At 42.2% G+C, this 15,234-nt stretch overlaps 1 protein-coding gene across 2 annotated transcripts in view; it reads left to right on the forward strand.

Annotated features, from left to right (window-relative positions):
- Positions 1-2,798: 2,798 nt before the first annotated feature.
- AKT3 (AKT serine/threonine kinase 3) overlaps positions 2,799-15,234 on the forward strand; it is a 160,967-nt gene continuing 148,531 nt past the window's right edge. Inside the window, exon 1 of one of the 2 annotated variants that reach the window (XM_082049701.1) lies at positions 2,799-3,227. The gene's annotated coding sequence lies outside the window, so the exon portion shown is untranslated. The remainder of the gene's footprint in view (positions 3,228-15,234) is intronic. The other variant, XM_082049702.1, reaches the window with a different exon arrangement.

The raw sequence follows: 15,234 nt of genomic DNA on the forward strand, positions 1-15,234 counted from the left end.
AAACCAACCAGCCAACCCCCCAAAACAAAAACCAAACTGCACAACAAAAAACCCCCCCAAAAAAACCCCAAAACTGTTGCACAGTAGCATTTATTTATATAGCACACTTAATAGTCCATACAAAAAAGATGGCTTACATTCAGTACATCAAGGCCGGTATACGAAGCTGAGCAGCATCAGAATCTTAGGAGTAGCTAACAACTATGAATTTCCAAACAGAACAATGATATTTGATTTCTGAGGAGTAAGATGACGGTGAATCTGATTTTAAAGTCATGTTGAGCAAAAAAAAAGAGATTTGTCTGTGAATAGTTGTCCACATTGTATAGATAAAATTATCCTTAGTGCTGCTAAAAGATATGTGTTTAGTCTCCAGATCAGTATGACAGATTTCAGCCCACCATTTCTTTTTCAGCAGTTTGTAAAAAATTAAAAATGTTGAAAAGACTATTTTCTTGTAGATAAATATTATCCTCTCTAATAAAAATATTATTACCTCGGTGTATTTTTTTTTCTTTTTAGATGTAAACAAACGTGCTTTTATGTCAGATTTTCCAAAGTGATGTATGCCAAGTATCTATTCATAAATTTAAGACAACTTACTGTCATCATAAACAAAGGATCTCACAGGTGATTTCTTGAAAATTAGGAGAAATAAACTAGGCAAACAACCATAGAAATATACTAATAAGAAATTTGTGATTGTTATTGGTAGGGACTAACATATAACAGGAATGCAACATGAATTCCTGCTCTGACTGGTAATGAAATACCACGACTTTCCGTGGGCCTGGATTTCACACTCAACATTTGGCATCTGCACAGTTGATTGCCAGTCTATCAGCTACTGCCCATGCAGATTTATGCTGCCCCGGGTACTGGGTCCTTCAGCAGAATTGCAGCAAAGAAAAGGCACATTTCAAGAACTTTCATTTTTCAGGAGCAATATAGCAACAGTGATTGAAGGAGACGTTAGTGGATAAACATATTTTAAGAACTGATACTATGTCTCTCTGTAAATATTGATAGTTTGTAAGATACTCACTTTAGTAAAGTGCTTCTGAGAAAGACTGGTAAATTCTGGGAAAGGAAGTAGTGCTTAGCAAAGTCCTTTTTAACTTCTTTGTCAAAAAGTTGCCTTATTCAAACACATAATAAATTTTGCTTTTCTTCAGAATTAGGGGCACAGAGAGCTTAGGCTGCAGCCTGATAGTTACAACAGTGCGGCAAATGAACTTCATAGTTCTGAGAGGAAACTCAGCAGATTTATGAATGGGATTATTGGTGTGGTTGCCTGCCACAGCAGGGAAAGAATTCACTGCCCCTGGAGGCAACTTTCTAGTCCTGTGCCAACTCATGTGATTATTTAGATCCTCTAAAAAGTCTCTCTGAAGCCCTGTAGCGATGCAGGGAAAAGGAGGAGTGATGTCTCAAATGGTTGTAGAGGAAGATGGGATGTGAAAGGAAGGAAAATTTAAAAAACAAAAATGGGATACATCCTAATGAAACATTTTCTGGTTTGTCTCATTTTCTAAAGATAAACTGATGAATGTCTTCCTTTCTAGAATAGGTTCTGTACTGATACAATACAAACACAGTGCAATTATTTTTATTTCAGCAATCAGAAACGTCCGTTTCTACTTCGCACTAACAGGTTCTGACACAAGTTAGTGCCAACTACAAGTATAATAGATGCATTTATGCAGAAAATTAATCTGTGTGTACTATTTAAATGATGAATGATAGAGAGCATAGTTATGTGCATTAAACTCCTGTATGTACACACAGCCACTTAGCCATAAAATAAACTGTCGAGGGCACCATACCTACGAACCTCAGACCCTGATTAGAGTTGCAGAACCACGCTCGGCTTTACTGCAGCAGGTTGCAGGCCAGGGATTCCCAGCCTGTGCAGCCCCAGAGGCACCACTGCCGAGCGCGCAGGACGCCGGGCTCCGCACCCCGCACCGCCGCTGCCCTGCCGCACCAGTTCCATTGCTATATTGCTTGTGGCAACAGGAAATGTCAGAGTCACGAGCCGATGAAGGGTGGTGTAACGTTTCTCTAGATGTTTGTTTACCCATTGGGATAACTCGAAGTCTGCAGATAATTTAGCAATCTTGAGGTTGGTACATCCATTAAACACTTCAACAAGGGATGAATTACAGCTGCCTGCTGTGTAACTGGTAGTTTTATTCTTGGAAGAGTTTGCAGAGCTAAGTGGAACACTCTGGGTACCAAGGCAAGAGCAGGGAGAATGTAAATGCGTGAGTGCGAGAACAAAGGAAATAAAACTCGGGATGTATATGCGGGTCTGGCAAGGAGACGTGCTGCTGCAAACTCCAGCCGCAGCGGGAAGAGGGGCAGCGGCAGCGCGGGCGCGGCAGCCCCATTTCTGTTCTGCAGGGGCAGGCAGCTCCGTCTGGGCGGCCCCCGGCTCTGCCAGGGGCAGGAACCCTGCGGCGGCTCCCTGGCAGCAGGCGGGCCGCGTCCCGGGCTGGCAGGCACCACCCGCCGGCACCGGGCTCAGTCTAAAGGAAAGACCCAGGCGCGGCGCCCGGTACCGGCGGACGCCGCTGCCCGCATCCATCCTCCGGCTCCCACCCGCGGCCCCGCGCTCCCCACCCGGGACACGCCGCCCCTCCCTGCCTCCCCGGCGAGCTGCCTCGCCGCCCCCGCTCCCCCACCTCCCCCACCCTCACCTCAGCCGCCCCCCTCTGTCTGGCTCCCCCCGCTCTGTCTGGCGGCCCCCCCGTCTCCGCCGCGGTTCTCGCGAGAGCTGGGGATGCCGCCGCCGCCGCCGCCGCCGCGGAGGGGGAGACACTCGGGGGGAGCCAGTGACGTCGGGAGTTTTCCTGAAAGTCAATAACGAGCCTGGCGGAGGCGGCGGGAGGAGCCGAGAGCGGGGCCCGGGCGGCTCCGGGGTGAGTGCGCCGGGGGGAGCCGCCGCCCTCCTGACCCCGCGCATCGATGCTGCGGCCGCGCTGCCCGCCCGGGCGCCTCCCTGCGTAGCGGGGCGCGCAGCTCCATGTAGCCGCCGCCGCCGCCAGCGCCCTGGGGCCGGAGCCGCCTCCTCCCGCCCCCGCGAGACACCGGCCACCAGGGACCGCCGAGCCCGGCGGGGGAACAGGGGAGGAGGCAGCGGCGCCCTCCCTCCCCTTCTCCCCCCGGAGCCGCCGCCGCCCTCCGGCTCCGCAGCAGCGCCCGCGGCGCCGCCGCTTCTGCAGGTACGGGGCGGGAGGGGCCGGACGGCGGCGGGCGCTGGGGCGGCGGCGTGCGAGGGGATGCGGGGGGGCGGCGGTGCTGCGCGGCCGGAGGCGGCGGGGAAGCGCGGACGCCCGTGGCCTAGTGCCGCCGGCGGGGCGGGAGCGGAGCGGGGAGGGGGTCGCCCTCCCGGCGGCGCCGGGCCGAGGTGGGGAAGGGCGGGGCGGGGGCGTTTCGGCGGGGAGAGGTTATGTAACGGGGTGGGGGGGATGGGGGTGCGGACAGGGGCAGGACAGGGCGCGCGCCCGGGGGCGCTGCCTGCGCGGGCGCGGGGCCGGCGGTTCCCACGCGGCGGCGGCGGCCCCTCCCCGCCGGGCGCGCGCGCCAACCTCCCTCCCTCCCCCCGCCGCCTCCCGCTGCCGTGCGTGCGAGTGCCGGGGCGCCGGTGCCGGGAACCGCGGGGGTTTATCCGCTGGGAAGCTCTGTGCGTGTCGGTGTGCGCGCCCGTGCGCCCCGGCGCTAAGAATAGCAGCGAGGCCGCGGGTGGCAGCGCCGCACTCAAGTGATGCCGCCGCCGCCGGCGGCTCTGGCTGCAAGTAAACAAACCGGCCCCCCCGCCCGCCCCCCGCACCGGCCATCATGGAGGCCGCGGCCCACATGCAAAAGTTGATGCGCAACGGGCCGGGAGGGCTTACCGGCCGCTCCACCGCGCCGAGGTGGGGCCGGGCCTGCCGCGGGGTCTGCCCGCGGGCCTGCCCGGGCTGTGGGGGCATCCCGGCAGGTGTTGCTGCGGGGCGGGGAACACCCAGCGTCCTGGTGGGGTAAGGCAGGGGCAGCTCACGTGCCTGCGCGCACCTCCAAGGTCCCTGGCGCAGCGGGGGGTGCCCGTGCACGCACACGTTGAGCTGTGCTGCGCACACGGGATGCGGGGCGCTTTTGACAGGTCAGTACAGCGCCTCTGAGCAAAAAGTTATTGGATCACGCTGCTGTGTATTGTAGTTTAAATGCAAATGATCGTGATGTAACGAGCAGTGACAGGCTTATGGGCTGTTTGGTTGCTTTATATGAGCTGCGCTTCTTAGTTTACTTTTGGATGGGAATCTAAGGCATGAAATAGCCAGTGCTGTTTCATTCACGTTTTCCCATGATACGTTGTTTAAAGGATGTACGTTAAAAAAAAAAAATTCTTATTTTCTTACAGCTGAAAAGAAATAAACAATTTCATCTCTCCTGACCTTTATTCTATTTTTTTTTCTTTAACGTACTTATTAGTTGACTGACTACTTGTATATACCTATACCATCTCATTGTTTGTATACAAACATGTCTCAGACTTGATTCACTTAGCCTCTTATTAAGAGTTTTATTATGAGAAATATGATATACCTGATAACTGCATTGCCAGCTTTTTTTCAGTATTGAAGAAACTTACAGCAGTCTCTTCTGCTAATGTTTGTTTAGGTTTTGCTAAAACTTTGTTAATAGACAGACATGGTTCTCCATATTTCCTTTACAGAGGCCTTTATTTCTCAAAGCAAAAAGCATGCAAATAAGTAGATCACAACTTCTGACAAGTAACATTTAAAGCATGATCTCTTGTTTCTCCCAGCTTCTATATAGGCCAGTGCTGGCTCTTCTGCACTGGAATGTGGAAAGAGTGTAGATGAGATAGGGGAGGAAGCTTATTTTGACTTTTGAAGTAAGCGTACTACTTAAGAAGATTCTGTTTGTAGGACTCTCTGGTGGTTTTTTGTTTTTGTTTTTCATCACAGGAGCCTTTAGGTTGACCCCAATATTTTTAATTGGATTGGATTGCTAATTATAGTCCACGTGGATATATTTTGGTTGGATGTAACCAATAAGTCGAGTTCAAATAAGGGCCAAAGAAAAACTGCAGAGATAAGAAAATGTCTCTTTTTCCTAGACAGGTATGCATAATATTTGAATAACTCATTTCTTCTCTCATGTAAGTGCGTGGTATGCACATATACACAGTTAATATTAACAAGACTGTCTTGTTTATACGGTTTATTCTGTGGTGTATTCCTGCTTACTCTAACTAGATTTGAATGAATTCAGTAGCTCCCTTAGTTTCTTAAATTGGTTCATAGAAAGCAGTATTTCAGTGTCTTACTGCCTCACTTGTTTTTAATTTTGGGGGAAGATGATGTGTTGTTAAGCAAAATCTGCCATTCTATGGGAAGTCAACAAGAATTCAAACAGGTTCTGGTTTTATTTTGACCCATTTGAAGTAGATACAGCTTTAAGGAGAGGGTGATATTAATTTGCACCGGAAAATGTTGTCTCTTTGACACTGTAGCAAATTGTTCATAAAAGAGAAAATAGTTTGATGGGTTTTTAAAGCTTAACTCAAAACCACTTACCAGAGTTCTGCTGTTGTTTGTAACCCAAAGCTCTGTTTGCAAGATGTTACCAGAAACTATATCTTGACTTCCGACTACAGTTAGGAACAGCATGTGTCTGAAGTTTGTATAATAACTAAGAGGTCCTTCAGACCGCTTGGAATTAGTCTTGCATTGATTGATTGAATCTTCTTTCAGTTTCTGGGTGTGCATTTTCCCAGCTTAAAAAGACCTATTGGCTAATAATTTCAATAACCAAGAAGCATTACTTGCCAAACAACTTTGAAATATTTAATTGTTTTGGAAGGTATGACACCATTACTACAGTGGTTTGTGTCAAAATACATTTGAAATCTCTGTGCCTTTCTTGGTATAAAGAAGGTACAGTTTCTTACAACCATGTCTGGTTATAGTTTATTTTGTTCTGTTAATGCAACAGAGGAGGTAGGTTTGGTGACATGGTAGCCATGCTTTCCTTCAGTTTTGCAACAGAGACCCAATATTCTTTGGGATCTTTTAAGGCTTGGGCACTGGAGAGTGGAAGGACAATGAAATACATAGAGTGAAAACTTTATTGTACCGTACTTCCATTTTGATATGGATAATGCATAAATGAATTGGTTTGCTTTAAAAGTAATGCTCCATAGGGTAACAGTGTGTTTTGTAGGTATATTAGTTAGTTTATAGACCAAAACTCCTCTCTTCTCTTTTTCCTGACTGATAAAATAAACATTCTGTTCAAAATGTTCAATACTCGCTTTGCAAACAGCAGTTAGAATTCAGAAAAAGGGAAATAGTTAAGTGCGTGCATCCATGAGTTCCATGTAACATCAAAGTTCTGCTTTTATTTTCAGTGTTTATTTGTATGAGATTTATAACCCGCTTACTATTTAAAGTACTGTCTATTATAAGAGAAGATTACCAACTGAAGTGCCCTTTTACAAGTGTTCTAGAATATGAGATTAATTCATGTTATCTAGGATTCTCCTTCAGTTAGGATACGGCTAATAAAAATACTGTGGAGGGGGTGGGGGATACTTTTTAGCACAGCATGTACTTCAGGGAGTTTCGCATTGCTGTGAGGAAGGGGTGTTTTCAGTGAGCATCTCTTCTTGTCAATCAGCAAGTTTACTCTTAGTTGTAGAGAACAGACATTCCCAGCATGGCAGCGTCTCCTTGGTAAATGTGTTGCATTAGTTACTCTTCTTTGCAACAAGTTAGCCTGGTGTAGTAAACATTATTTTCTAAAGAGACGTTACATAGTAAATAGAAAAGCTGATTCAAAGAAGTTTGTTTGTTTGTTTGTTTAATTTTGTTTTGGTTTTTTGTTTTGTTTTAATCCATTGAAGCCAGAGAAACAAAAAAATTACCTGCAAATAATAAAGTATTGACTATGAAAGTTAACCTTTTAGTGTTTTAATGAGTGTAAAAAGCCATCTTTAAAGTTTTGGTTTATATTTTAATCTTGACTAATTGTATGAACAACATTTTGGGCTATCTATATAAAGAGAAGAATTTATAAGTGACACTTATTTAGACAAATAACTAATATGTCTGATAAAAAGACCACAGAAAATGCAAGGGTGTAGTTGTCAATTATTTGGCATTTTGTGTGTGTTCCATAGCTCTAGATCAAGGTTAAGTATGTGCATTCAGATAGTTTCGATGCATGCCATGTATTTTGAACAGATTGGTTTTGTCTTTGTTATTTAAAGATGTTGTTCAGATGTAGTAGGAAGCTGTGGCAAAGTAAGTATTTACAAAAAATTTCCCCCATGATTGAATATTGTTAAATGTTACTGTCAAGGAGAATAAGCATTTTTGTATTGTGTGTGTGAAGATGCTTACTTTTGGTCACTTCAAATGTTTATTTGATTTTTGTGCTATTTCTGTCAGCACTTATGTTTAGATTAAATACCTTAGTATATGTTGAGTCCCTCTTGACCAATCCTCCTTTTCCATGTATTTTTGGGTGAGTGTTTAGGTGTGAGTCATGCTGGTCAAAAAATAGCATTAAGAACAAGTTGCCCTGTGATTTCCCCCCCACCCCCCTCTTCCCCACTGTAATATCCTGACTAAAGAACAGTACTCTTTTTAAAATGCCATTAAGAATGCAGCTTGGACCTCTGTATTTCATATGTATGTCTGAGTGACCTGACAGCATGGTTTGTCAAACTTCCCTGTGTTGTCCATGTGGTTAAGTTGTTTGAGTGCCTTCTAAAGCAGGAGCAGAGGTGAAGAGCCTGCTGGAGCTTCACTGAGATCCGTGAAGGTCCTACCACTACCTTTTGGTAGGTGTGGAATGGCAGTGCCCAACAGCCAAAAACTTATTGTATGGCTGATTTAGCACCACAGAATTAGTACAGTATTTGTCAATTGAGTCCCAGCAATATTACAAACCAATTTCTACCAACACATATAATTTGTTTTCCCCATAGCATTTAGATTGCTTCTTGAGATAAGTGATTGGTGCAGCTTGCCTTGTGAGATTTTGTTAAAATTATTATTATAGCTTTTTCTAAGTGTATTGTTATACTTTGAGGCAGAGAGTTAAGTTTATATGTGTGAGTTTCATGTAATCTGTCTTTTCCTATAATATTTACTCTAGTGAGTTCTGCTTCTAGCCTTAAATCTGTGTAAGCAATAGTACACCTTTGAAAAATACACAACCTTCATTTAAGGTTGTAGAGAATTCTTTCTGTTCTTAAGAAATTCATATCTCAAGTTGATGAGAGTAATGCTTTTTGAAGGGGAACAAGAAGGTCCAAAAGTTTTAGGTTAGAAGTTCTAGTCATATTGTAGAGTCAGAATTTGTCTGTAGGTTCAGCAATGTTTGATTGCTTTGCAGGAAGGAATCACAAAGCTCATCCTTGTTGTTGCAAGGCAATTCAGAATCTAATTCATGCAATATCCAGATAATAAATAAATCCTACTGTAAGAGTTTAAAAGAAAGCTACTTGGTAGACATGTCATTGAGCTTTTTTCGTCTTTTATATTAATAGTTTGAGAACACATTTGTATCTCAGTACTTTGCTGTTCTTGTTGCTCATGGCACTTCACATACATCTGTCTTCAACAGCGTGCTCAGTGTTTTATACACAATATGATGTTGTGCTGCAGAAGAGTTACTATCATACAAAGTTTAAATATATGAGCTTAATGAAACTTCATTTTGTATCTCTTGAAGATATGTTTTAAAATATCTCAGAGTGAATAGGAATTTCTAGGTACTTTGAACTTTTGAAAATTAGATTACCTTTTCCGAAGTATTCTAGGCATAGAAAGGCAATTTTAGTTTGTTTTCAAAATATGGAGCTTGGGTTTAGTTTTGCTTGGTGGTTTGAGTCATTACAAAACTATTTTTTTAAAGGGCAAAGGAGCTTTGTCTTAAAAAGGCAAGAATTAGTATCCCTACATTAATCCTCAGCAAATTAAATTTGTTATGTGTATTTTGAAGTGTTGAGTGGAATAACGTTATCATAGTTGTGATACTCAGCTCATCTAACCCTTGATTTGACTTCCTTTAAGTCTCAAAACTCCCAGGTTCATTGTCTCGGTAACTTTTTTTTGATGAGTAACTCTAGCCCTCCCTTCGCCTTTTCTACTTCAAGTGTATTATTTGGTTAAATTTCAGACCTATATTCTAATATGTTTTGTCACTCTGCTATCTGATTTTCAGTTACTGTTTTGTATGGCTGAGGGGGAAGAAAGGGATGTAAAGCATTTTTTGTCAATAAACACAATGCAAAACAATGGATTGTTAATGTTTCACATGGGATTCTAAAGAAACAATTTAGTTACTTTTAGAAACTTCCTTTATACCTTGGTAAACAAAGGCAAGGTTGGCTTTGTTCACCTTTCTTTAATTATACCTTTGTCCCTTAAAATAGGTTGCTTTGTTGTTATAAGAGGAAAAGAAATACAGAATGATGGTTTCTTTTTTGATACGCTTATTCAGTTGCAGAATCTAAATAAAACTTCTAACTTGTATATTAATATTTCAGTGTGCCTGTAGTCTCCTAATTAGGCTTATCTGAGTGTATATTAACTATGTGCAGCTTTTTGATATACTGAAAGTGAAAATAGAACACTGAAAATATTAAGGCACAATGCATGCACGTAAACGTGTTTTAAAAATAACTATTTATCTTTTACAAAGTATATTGTTTTTCCTTACCACAAGATGTATGCAGCGGTATTTTCCTGTTATCCCCCTCATTATTCTGAGTCAAGACTTATGAAATAAAGTTGTTAGAAGTGAATTTTTGATACCAATATTCTTAAAGACAATGAGGCTTTTAGTTTGAAATATAGTTTAAAAATATTTGCAATGCCTATCACAGAGATATCTTGGAATTCTTTATATTTGTTTTAAAATTTGTAAATTGTGGACATTTCTGCTTTGAAGGTATTTAGGGATATCTTTAAATGTCTTAATTGTGCATACATAAAGATTACCATTTTATAAATTTAGGATCTATTGTCTTTTAATAATCCCGTGGGTGTTTTTGTTTCTTTGTCATGTCAAACCAGTTCGTGTTTTGTTGTCTGAAGTGTAACCAAAATTGCAGAACAGGTAGTTTGTAAAAGCCTGGTAAATACACTATACTTTTTAGATAAAGCACTCAACTGAATGTGATTTTTCCGTTAGCAATATAGGCTAATTGATTTAGTAGGTTTTGTAGCAATCTCTGTTCTGCAACACAGTCTTTTGTGTAGTTTTTTATGATGTGCAATGTATCCTCTAATTGTTTGACCAGAATTTAGATAACAACTTTGGTAGGGGAAGAGGATATGCATGCATTTTTCATTTAAATAAAATTTGGATCTCAGCTTCCACTCCTAAAGAGAACTCTGTTTTTAGTTTAGAGCCTTATCTTTTGAATTCCTTGCTCTGTGATTGCAAACAGCACTGGAGACAGTTACAGCCTGTTCGGTCATCTTGGAGGATTCAATCTCAGATTTGTGAAAAACCTCTTAAGAGCTTGATCTGCTCCAAAAAAATAGCCCCAAAGCAGGGAAACAAACTTGTGTGTGATGGAAGCCACTAAAGGATGGCTGAGAGCTGTTTTTTTTGGTAGTGTGTGTTTTGTGTGTGTATGCACAACATTTTCCAGTTACCTTTCTGAGAAATGAGGAGATAGGGATGATGAGATTTGGTTCTGCTTATGTTGAGGACCAAAGAATCTCAGTGAGTCAGGCAAAGTGAATCAGAAAGATTCACTGGCTGTTTCCTCTCTGCCCGCCCCCCCCCAAGTTTTTCATTAAACAAATGATTACTTGTAAAAAGGGAAAATGGTAGTTCCCTTATAAATTAAGAGAATAAGGGTGGATGAATCACTAAGTTGATAATGCTGCAAGAAGTTATAGGGATCATCTCTGGAAGCGCTGAAACCGATCCTGTTGGCATTCTCTTTGGTAACTTGAGTTGGTAAATGTGAGAGTATCTGTTTTTTCTCAGCTCCAAAATTGTTGAAAGTAGGAGCCTGTGTTTATGAAAGTTCTTAAAACAGAGATCTGAATCATACAATTTACACTGAATTTATGGGCACTGTCTTCTTTACTCAGCTGTCTCTTTTCATGGGGGAAATGGGAGGATGCCCAGATTCCAAGGGAGTTTTGTTGTCTTCCAAGGGAGTTGTCTGTTCTTATGAATTGTGATGATTATTCACTTAGACATAGTGGTTGTTAAGTGTAGACATGAACCACTAGTTTTAGTCTTTCTGCTTGGAAGGGATTTCTTTCCTTCTCCCCATCCACCAGGTCTGTGGATGTGCCTGAGAGCTGTGGTGGACATGAGAACCTCCTTTAATTTAAAAATTCAAGCTGAAGAAAAGGTGTCTTCCTACTGAATGGTCCATTGCTCATCTTAATGGTTGGTCTCATAGTTCCCCTATGGTAGCATCATGAAATGAGCTGGTTCTTCTCTGTATTGCTGTTATTCTTAAAGTTCAAGATGAAAACTGAAAAGGTGTTGGCTAGTTTTCACCATGACTTTGGAAAACTGTAATCAGCAGAGGGATCTGGAACTCTGTTGCATGTAATACTTTATGCTTAATCTTTGTTCAGAAAAATTCCTTTGCAATCTCTACAGCTAGAAACATGGAAGGTAATACTAGCACTTTAGAAGTGTGCTGAATTGTTTCATCCAACACTGTAAAAGTGGCTCAATAGCTTTTCAAAGAAGAAAGGAAAAGTTGTACTATTTTTTACCGGATAAAAAAATACGGGTGTTTTCTTCACATGACTGACTGTGATGGAGTACATTTTTACAGCTGCACCAGAAAGCATACAGACAGTAGTTCTTCTATGTGTTATGCATATATGTGACTATCTGATACCATCTGCAGAATACACACAATATACTGTTTTAAAGTATCTTCCAAGTTCTGTTTGATAACGGGGCGGGAGGGAAGCAATCCAACCTGTTGTCCAGTGGCTGAAGCATATATAAAAACAAGTCAGGTTTTTCCCTGTAGGAAACAGCTGGAATACAAAATGTCTAGAACTACAGTTCTTACACATTTTTTCCCTATTTCTGTGGGTTCATCCTATAGCGAGAAGGAAAACTGTAAAATTACTATATAACAGCCACTGAAACTTGAGGCTCATTGGGAGAGCAGAGTTGATTGCTGACAAGTATTTAAGTTCTATGCCAGCTGTGCAAAATCAACACTTCTGTGGCTTTTCTTGAAATAGCTGAACTATAGGTGAAATTCTATTTTCATGTGAGAATTCTTGTGTTATGTGTTTCAGGCAACTCCTTTACATCTATAAAAATCCTTTATTATATCTTCAGGGAAGAAGGTTTCTGTATGACTAGCTTTCATTAAGGTCAGTTTTTGTTGTGATAAGGAGTAATTCTCTCAAAAGTCTGTTCTTTTAAAGTTTTGCTGAGTGACTTGGAGAGTAAAGGAATACAGCTTTTAGAAAGCCTCAGGGAATTTATTAAGGTATAATACTATAGATACTTAAAAAAGGCTTCTTGAAAGTGTAGTGTGAATGTATAACCTTTATTTTCATTAGTCTTTTAAGGCTTTGGTTCATCTCCTTCAGATTCCTGTGTAGTTCAGCTTGACTTTTAATTACCTGTTAAGGGAATGATCACTATAGCCATACAACTGCTGATAATTCTGTTTAAGTTGTTCCTGATAATATTGTGAAGATAAACTGGATATAATACAGTTGGTTTTGTCACTATATTGATATGATCTTTGTATTTTGGCAGTTTTGTTTGAAATTCAGTAAAGTAGTACATGTGATGGGTGGGATGCAATCCTACAGACATACATTTGAGGTTATTGGGACACCAGCTGACATGAAAATTGGTCATAGATCAGATTTTTGATTGAGTAATATTAACTTAATCATAATCAGTGGAGAAATAGGGAGCTTTAAGCATAAATTCATTCATTAGAACTGGGTGTCTACTGAAATAATGGATTTAATGATCAGTGTGTGGGCAGACAAGATTATTGCTACTTAGTACAGAAGTTCATTTCTTGTAGCTTAATCTCTACTAATAAAAATAAATTATTGCACTTCTCATAAGTACACACCAAAATTGGAAAGCAGGAAATGAAGAAAAGAAGGAAAGAAGCCAGAGAGTTGTGGTCAATGGGGCAGAGTCCAGTTGGAGGCCTGTATCTAGTGGAGTGCCTCAAGGGCCAATACTGGGACCAGTACTATTCAATATATTCATCAATGACTTGGATGAGGGAATAGAGTGCACTGTCAGCAAGTTTGCTGATGACACCAAGCTGGGAGGAGTGGCTGACACGCCAGAAGGCTGGGCTGCCATCCAGCGAGACCTGGACAGGCTGGAGAGTTGGGCGGGGAAAATTTAATGAAATATAACAAGGGCAAGTATAGAGTCTTACATCTGGGCAGGAACATCTCCGGGTTCCAGTATAAGTTGGGGAATGACCTGTTAGAGAACAGCGCAGGGGAAAGGGACCTGGGGGTCCTGGTGGACAGGAGGATGACCATGAGCCAGCACTGTGCCCTTGTGGCCAGGAAGGCCAAGGGCATTGTGGGGTGTATTAGAAGGGGGGTGGTTAGTAGGTCGAGAGAGGTTCTCCTTCCCCTCTACTCTGCCCTGGTGAGACCACACCTGGAATATTGTGTCCAGTTCTGGGCCCCTCAGTTCCAGAAGGACAGGGAACTGCTGGAGAGAGTCCAGCACAGGGCAACAAAGATGATGAAGGGAGTGGAGCATCTCCCATATGAGAAAAGGCTGAGGGAGCTGGGTCTCTTTAGCTTGGAGAAGAGGAGACTGAGGGGTGACCTCATTCATGTTTATAAATATGTAAAGGGTGAGTGTCATGAGGATGAAGCCAGGCTCTTCTTGGTGATAATCAATGATAGGACAAGGGGCAATGGGTACAAACTGGAACACAAGAGGTTCCACTTAAATTTGAGAAGAAACTTCTTCTCAGTGAGAGGGACAGAGCACTGGAACAGGCTGCCCAGGGGGGTTGTGGAGTCTCCTTCTCTGGAGACATTCAAAACCTGCCTGGACACCTTCCTGTGTAACCTCATCTAGGTGTTCCTGCTCTGGTGGAGGGATTGGACTAGATGATCTTTTGAGGTCCCTTCCAATCCCTAACATTCTGTGATTCTGTGATAAATTTTGCCAAACGGGTAAAACATATTGCAGCATATGCCAGCCCAAGCTAAGTACAGTGTGTTATGTTCCTTATTTTGTCTATAGTTGAAAAAAAAAAAAAAAGTAATATAATCACTTCTCAAATAATGCAATGAAAGTCTCATAGGAAGATCGAACTTGGATGTTTGGATACTGGTATGCTTACACTTCCTTAACAGTACAGTTGCTTTTAGGTCACCGTTGTTTGACATTCACCCTGGCTTTGTAAAGATTTGTGTTGTTGTAATAAGAGCTCATACAGTGCTGCGGTGATCCTGAACGGCAAAACCACAGCCTGCTTTCAGGCACGTGTCTTAATCTGTCAGGATCTCTTTCCAAGCACAGCTGATAGACTTGCTTATCTCTAGTTTGAAGCATGCAAACAGAAGTTCTGATAATGTATGACCCAGAAAATAGCTCTCAACACTAATAAAGTGAAGGATGTGCAAATGCATGTTCCGGTTATTTCTGCCATATTGGTTTACATAAAGCAAAGTCTGAACAGCTAAAGCTAGTGAGATCAATTAACAGTAATGAGTCCGTCTAAGGTCCTTCCAAAACCTTGTGTGTAACAGTTTCTTTTAACTCTTATGAAAGCTTGAACAATATTTAAGTCTTAAGGCAGGGTGCAGTTCCATAAACACCGGTGTCTGGCATCCTTTTAGCCGTGTCAAGGTGTGATACCAATGCAAAAGGCTGTGCATCACCTGCATAGTTCTTGCTGATGTATCTACCAGTGTTGTGGAGATGTCTTTTAAACTTTGCAGTATTAATGAATTTAGCATTATGGCTTTTATTCCATGCATCTGAAATACTGCATGCTTTTGAAAAAGTGACTTGGTGAAAGCAAAACTGTAAGACGGACACACTTCAGTGTTTCTGTAAAATCAGGTTGTACTGCATTTTTTTTGTTGTGTACCACTTGAAAAAATACTCATACCAAGTTTTATTTTGCACAGCACGGCATCCATACAGAAGCAGCCTTCCATCTAGCTGCTGTATGGTGCAAATACACGTTTT

The sequence above is a fragment of the Streptopelia decaocto genome (genome assembly GCF_964273445.1).
Source record: "Streptopelia decaocto genome assembly, chromosome: 3".
In the NCBI taxonomy this organism is placed as follows: domain Eukaryota; kingdom Metazoa; phylum Chordata; class Aves; order Columbiformes; family Columbidae; genus Streptopelia; species Streptopelia decaocto.